This window comes from Oryctolagus cuniculus, chromosome 6 (genome assembly GCF_051225735.1).
Source record: "Oryctolagus cuniculus isolate XC-2025 breed Fujian yellow rabbit chromosome 6, ASM5122573v1, whole genome shotgun sequence".
NCBI lineage: Eukaryota > Metazoa > Chordata > Mammalia > Lagomorpha > Leporidae > Oryctolagus > Oryctolagus cuniculus.
This window is the reverse complement of record NC_142872.1, coordinates 37404286-37411150: the sequence shown is the minus strand read 5'-3', so window position 1 is coordinate 37411150 and position 6865 is coordinate 37404286. Positions and strand designations below refer to the sequence as shown.

At 46.1% G+C, this 6865-nt stretch overlaps 1 pseudogene; it reads right to left on the bottom strand.

Moving 5' to 3' along the window:
• Nucleotides 1-5060: 5060 nt before the first annotated feature.
• LOC149126106 (ubiquitin-ribosomal protein eS31 fusion protein pseudogene) lies at nt 5061-5525 on the bottom strand (annotated as a pseudogene).
• Nucleotides 5526-6865: the final 1340 nt, after the last annotated feature.

Below are 6865 nucleotides of genomic sequence, written 5' to 3'. Positions count from 1 at the left end.
GGTCAATCTTTGGACAATCTTTTACCAGATATTATCAAGCTGATCTTTAGGAAATTCGTGCAATGTATCTTTTGAACTGCATTGTACAAGTATGAGACTACCTGTTTTCCTAGATAAAATATACCCTTTAATGATTGTGTCTTCGAATTATGTGGCTTTCCAAATTTGAAAACCATGGATTATTTTATAAACGGCAACTGTCTAAGAAGAATAGTGAAGTTCCAGCATAATTTCTACCCATGTTACTTAAGTTTGTTGGTCAAATGAGTTAAGGAAGGAGATGAGTTTTAGATAAAATAGTAGATAAAAACGTTTGGGATCATTTGCTACGGTAATACAACTTAGCCCAGGCTGACTCATACACCATTCCTGGAGCCAGAGTAAACATTTTTAAGCTTGCATGCCTAACCTAATTGCTCTGTTTGTTAGTGGTGAAGCTCAAGGCGTTTATTTGACTTCTGAGCTAAGAGTCGCTCTCTTTCCTTTGATGCTGTGAAGTAGAACCCCATTGCCAGATACTCCACCTAATGTAGCATTTTGTTACTTTGTTGGAAATCAGTTTGCTCTTTACCATGTGAGAATAACACTAAGAGACCAGCAGAGAAACCGAGGGAGTGCCCTCATCTTAACCCAGTATCTGAAGTTGACACACCTTTGAACTCTTCAGTTAAGTGAACCACACACAAGTCTCCCTTAGAGTTGAAGGCACTTTTAGTTGAATTTTCTTTTATTTGCAGCCAAAGCATTGAGGCTGATTCAAGTGTCTTCCTCAACATGAATCAGCAGAACACAGTTTGGGAAGCATGAAAATAAGACACAAGCATACGATGCTCATGTATGTATGGTAACAGATCATTGAGAGAGCACTGAGGTGTGGCTGCAGAAGGTTCCTGAAGGTTGAGGCTCTGAGGCTCGGGTGCAACGCGGCTGTTGCAATGTGAAGTCAGAGTTGACAGTCACATGGGGTAGAGTGAGGAGGTTGTCTCAGTCTGGGCTTGTTGTCGCTGTGACAGAACACATGAGGCTGAGTCATTTATAAAGGAAAGAAGTTAGTTAGCTCATGGTTCTGGAAGCTATGAAATCCAAGATGGAGTGGCCACATCTGTGAGGGTCTTGTGCCGCCTCATAACCTGGTAGGAAAACAAAAGGGCTCAAGGAGGGAAAACCTGCAGGGGCAGCCCCTGTGTACAGCGTCCTTCTCTCCGGGAGAGCAGTGTCTACACCTGAGAGAAAGGCATTAATGCATTTGAATGACCCAATCGCTTCTTAAGGATTCCACCTCCCAGCAGCCACAGACAAAAGATTACCTGGGTTCTTTGTCTCATTTGGAAGAATTTCCAAGCAGACCGAGGAAATGAAGCAAGACGTTTTTAAAAGCAATATTTGTTTATTTATTTATTTTTAAGATTTATGTATTTTATTTGAAAGTCAGTTACAGAGAAGGAGAGGCAGAGAGAGAGAGTGTGAGTCATCCATCCACTGGTTCACTCCTCAAATGGCCACAACAGCCAGAGCTGTGCCGATCCAAAGCCAGGAGCCAGGAGCATCTTCTGGGTCTCCCACATGGATGCAGGGGCCCAAGGACTTGGGCCCTCATCCACTGCTTTCCCAGGCGCATTAGCAGGGAGCTGGATCAGAAGTGGAAGAGTCGAGACTCAAACCGGCGCCCTTATGGGATGCTGACACTGTAGATGGTGGCTTTACCTGCTAACCCACACAAAAGCAAGATTTGTTTAAGCCAGAGACCTCCTGGTGGAGTGGGCAAGAGGGGGCTCCAGGAGAGGGAAAACCCAAAGGAGCTGGTGGTAGTGGGGTTTTTAAGCACAATTTTAGGCAGAAAAACTGTCAGTCAGTACAAGGCAGGGACAAACCCATCAAAAGGCCTGATCTGTAATTTTACTCATCTGGCTCCTGACCAAAGGATGGGAGACTAACTTGTTTTACAGTAAATTGGGAGCTCAGAAGGGTGCAGTCGCCACTCCCCTGCTATTCTCATGGTCAAGCTGGAAATCCCCAAGGAGTGGGGCACGCACTTCCCACCTTCCTAAAAGTCACTTTTGGGGAAGCAAGCATTTTGCACCCTCAGCTTCCCCTGGGACCATCCCGGCTACCTCATCCTCCGCTACCAGTGCAGCGGCCATCACATTTCATCGCGGTTGTTGGAGGGGACAACCCACACCGAAACCGTAGCAGAGGTCACTGTTGGTGTCACGCATCCTGGTCTCTCCAAGTCCTCAACTCTGTGCTAACTTGTCCTTTAGCGTTCCGGTTAGTGCTCCTCACTGCCTTAGCTGACCTTCAAGACTTCAGCCACAGACCCACTGTGCGGTCTCTCAGTCCGCACTTTCAGTGGAGAGGCCCTTGACTGGTAGGGGGCTCAATTAATTAGCATTTGTATGATGTTTTCAGCTCTTCAGAGGATTAGGGTAATTAGGAAGGCAGAGCTCCGAGCTTTTTATTTCTTTCCTCTCTGCTGGGCTCCTTTCCTGCTTCTGGAGAAACTGGCATTGATGTTGACTTGAATGAACTTAAACTTATTATCCTGTCTCATTTCAGTTTTCATTAAATAGACTCAGAAACCTCCCGGAAGCACTTTACAGGGATCGGTCATTTCTCCTACAGACTAAGCAAATTCAATGTTGATAAATAATGCAGTTTCATAATTTCTGCAAATTTGAGAGCAGAGTGAAATCTGCAGGCGTCCGACTGCTTTCTAGTGCAGGAAATCTCCCTTCCCAGGGTGACCTGGCTGTCCTCCCCACCCCCACCCCCCAGCTAATCCCCTCCCCACATTAATGCAGCTGGCTTGGGGGACTACATGTTAGGTCTTTTTTCATTCTTTTATAGAATACTTTTAAAAAGATTTCCTTCTTTATTTGAGAGATAGATTTATAGACAGAGAGAGGGAGAGACAGAGGGAGGGGTCTTCCATCCACTGTTTTATTCCCCAGATGGCTGAAACGGCTGGAGCTAAGCCCAACCAAAGCCAGGAGCCAGGAGATTCTTCTGGGTCCCCTTTTTGGGTACAGGGGGCCCAAATACTTGGGCCATCTTCTACTGCTTTCCCAGGCAAGAAGCAGAGAGCGGGAAAGGAAGAGGAGCAGCCTGGACCCGTATGGGATGCCCACACTGCAAGTGGAGGCTTAACTTACTATGCCACAGTGGTAGCCCTGATGGAATATTTTTGTCCTTTTCTTATTTTACTATGTAGAGGATGAATCAATTAGGGGCTGTATTTTGGGGCTAATGACAGAAACCTGAAAGATGACAGCCTAACAAAGTAGAGGTTTATTTTCTCCAATAAGGCAGTCTGGAGATCGGCTTTCTGGAGTTGTTACAGTGGTTCTGTGAAACCACCTATGTCCTAATTTCTATCTTTGTTCTATCATCATTAACATGTGATTTCCTTTCTCACAGAGCAATGTGGCAACTGCAGCTCCAGACATCAACTCCACATTCCAAGAAGAAATAAGGAGGAAATGGAAAAAGGTAAAAGGGTGCCCTAACTGTTTAACACCTTCTTAGTGTCTTTCCCAGAACTTAGCTCAGTCCTATCTTAAGATGAAGTTGGAGAAACTGGATTGATTCAGTTGATGCTCTCATTTTTTAATTTATTTTTTTATTTTTTATTTATTTTTTGACAGGCAGAGTGGACAGTGATAGAGAGAGAGACAGAGAGAAAGGTCTTCCTTTGCTGTTGGCTCACCCTCCAATGGCTGCTGCAGCCGGCGCACTGCGCTGATCCAAAGCCAGGAGCCAGGTGCTTCTCCTGGTCTCCCATGGGGTGCAGGGCCCAAGCACCTGGGCCATCCTCCACTGCACTCTCGGGCCACAGCAGAGAGCTGACCTGGAAGAGGGGCAACCGGGATAGAATCCGGCGCCCCGACCGGGACTAGAACCCGATGTGCTGGCACCACAAGGCAGAGGATTAGCCTATTGAGCCGCGGCGCCGGCCCAGTTGATGCTGTCATGACAGTTAGGTTTCTGTTATTAGGAAAGGAGGGACAGTGGATAAGAAGCAGTCATTATTAGCTTCTGTCTCACAGCGTTCCTGTCAGTCTGTCTTAGGTAATGATCCTTGAGCCAACAGTAATGGCTATGCTATAGGACGCTAGACCAGCCTTTCGCTCTCCCCTCCCCCCACCTGCCTTTCCTAGCCTCTGAAAAACACTATTCCTACCTCTATTTCTTTGAGTTTCACTTTTTAAAATGTTTATGGTGATGACCCTGCTAATTACCATGATTTGAGCTTTCTACATTGTATATTTGAGTCAAAATACCGCACTGTATTCAATGAATATGTTATTATCTGTCAATTAAATTGTTTTATTTTTATTTTTTAAGATATATTTAATTTATTTGAAAGAAAGAGTTACAAACAGAGGCAGAGACAGAGAAAGAGGTCTTCCATCTACTGGTTCACTCCCCAAATGCCCGGAGCTGAGCTGATCCAAAGCCAGGAGCCAGGAGCTTCTTCTGGGTCTCCTACGTAGATGCAGGGACCCAAGGACTTGGGCCATCCTCCACTGCTTTCCCAGGCACATTAGCAGGGAGCTGGATTGGAAGTGGAACAGTCAAGACTCGAACTGGCGCCTATATTGGATGCTGGTGCTGTAGGCCAGGACTTTAACCCACTGTGCCACAGCCTTCGCTCCTAATTAAAGTTTTTTAATGTTAACATCCTTTTTTTGTTTGTTTTTAAATTTATTTGAGAGGTAGAGAGTAGAGTTATAGTCAGAGTGGGAGAGATAGAGAGAAAGGTCCTCTATCCACTGGTTCACTCCCCAATTGGCTGCAATGGTCCAGAGCTGGGTCATCCAAAGCCAGGAGCCAGGAGCTTCTTCCTGGTCTCCCATGCGGGTGCAAGGCCCCAAGGGCTTGGGCCACCCTCTGCTGATTTCCCAGGCCACAGCAGAGCAAGATTGGAAGAGGAGCAGCCGGGACTCCAAGCAGCATCCATATGGGATGCCAGTGCTGCCGACAGAGGCTTAGCCTACTGCACCTACTGCGCCACAGCGCCGCCCTGCTGTTAATGTCTGTTATTAACTCCTCGTATACAATTACCTGTCTTCTGGTCTGTTGAAGCGGTAGGTCAGACCACATTTGCAGCAGTAATGTCTGTTGAAGTGGCTGGCCACACACACTCCAGCGCCACACTCATCTGAAGGGCACTGGCCGCACAGGTGACTGGTTGTGCCATTCCTGTCCACCGTATAGTGCTTTAGGACAGAGCGTTCAGCCTCTTCTGTGCTTATTCCTCTTGGGAGTGGAGTAAGACCTCTTCTTCTTCTTGGCACCGCCACAACATCTCAACCCAAGGTCAAGAGTGGACTCCTTCGGAATGTTGTAGTCAGATCAAGTCCATCTGTCTTCTTCCAGGTGCGTGCCGCAAAGAATGGTCTTGGCCAATCAGGAGCAATTCCTTCCTTATCCTGGATCTTGGCCTTCACAGTTTCTATTGCGCATGAGGGTTCAACCTCGAGTGTGATGGTCTTCCCCGTAAAGGCTCTTACAAAGATCTACATCCTGGTGGCGGACCCACTGCAGGTGGAGGACCGAAAAGCCACTAATTTAAATTTTAAAAAATTCAAGTGTATAAAAAATAATAATGACTAGTATGTGTGTCTTGTGGTATGTTGTCAAATACTCTTTCTCTCTGGCGGTCACAACCTGCTGAGCCCTGGGTGACCTACACGAACACAGAGATCATTTTATCTGGAAGGAAGTTGAGAAATCTGTTTGCCATGTGGCACCCAGCAGTGGCCCATCTAAAACACACGCAGAGGCAGCAGCCTTGTCAGATACTGCGACGTCGGAACGTTACATTCACTTTCTGAGGCTCCAGCTTGTAGGTTCACCTGCAATTACTCTGGTGTAAAAGGGACCAGTGTTTCCTGTCCAGGAAGGCTATCCAATCTTTTACTCTTCCAAGTGGCTTTACCTACCTCTAATGCACTTTATGGATGAGTTGCCTAATGTGTTAGATATAAAATCAGACTGCACCCCAACAAGGATGCAGAATGCCACCGTGCAATTCAAAATTGGGGCAGCAACAACAGCATAAAAGAAGCTCATCGTGAAACCAAATGGCCATTGGACATTTCCAACATCTTTCTGCTTAGGAAGATACATAGATGGCTAGGGAAGAGATGGGTAGGAGAAGACTGGACAATTTTCCGAGTTCAGTGTTAAGGAAATTACCCAGGAGAAAGCTGCTTAGCAGGTGTTCAGTCAGTGTTAGTTTCCTGTGCTCTTTGTGAATCCAGGGCTAAGAAGTTTAGGAACTGCCAGGAAGATAAATTCAAAACGGCATTTCATCTCAACTAATTTTTGTGCCATCATGCAGAAATAATGAGGAAAATTGCCGAGGTTCTTTTTATACCAAAGATTGGAGAACCGTTCCTTGGCCATCCTGACCCTTCATTGCGTATTTATGGGCAAGACCTTATCCAGAAACCATGTTTGTCAGCAAAAAGTAGCTTCCTGCTCTTCCAGCCCCACTTTTGCCCTCCCTTGGCTCCATCAGCTGTTGTTTTCAGAGAGCAGGGAAAAGAATAACACGCCCTTTGATTCACTTCTTGTTCACGTTTGAAGAATGTGATCCCATTTGTCTTTGTCTTGTGCTGATACTGTCTTAGAGCAGCCATCAGTATGCAAAGTTCAGTAGCAGTGTCACTGCTTGAAGAGAACACATGGAACTTAAGTTTCATTTCTCCCCTGGGGCAGTGCGCTGTTAATTGAAGGCAGACACTAACGATTGTACTCAGCGTTTGCACTGTCAAACTGGAGCGCTCTGAAAAATTCACCAAGTGTATTTCAGCATCATGCCAGTCATTCCGTAGTGAGTGTGAGTAGCAGGGCATTT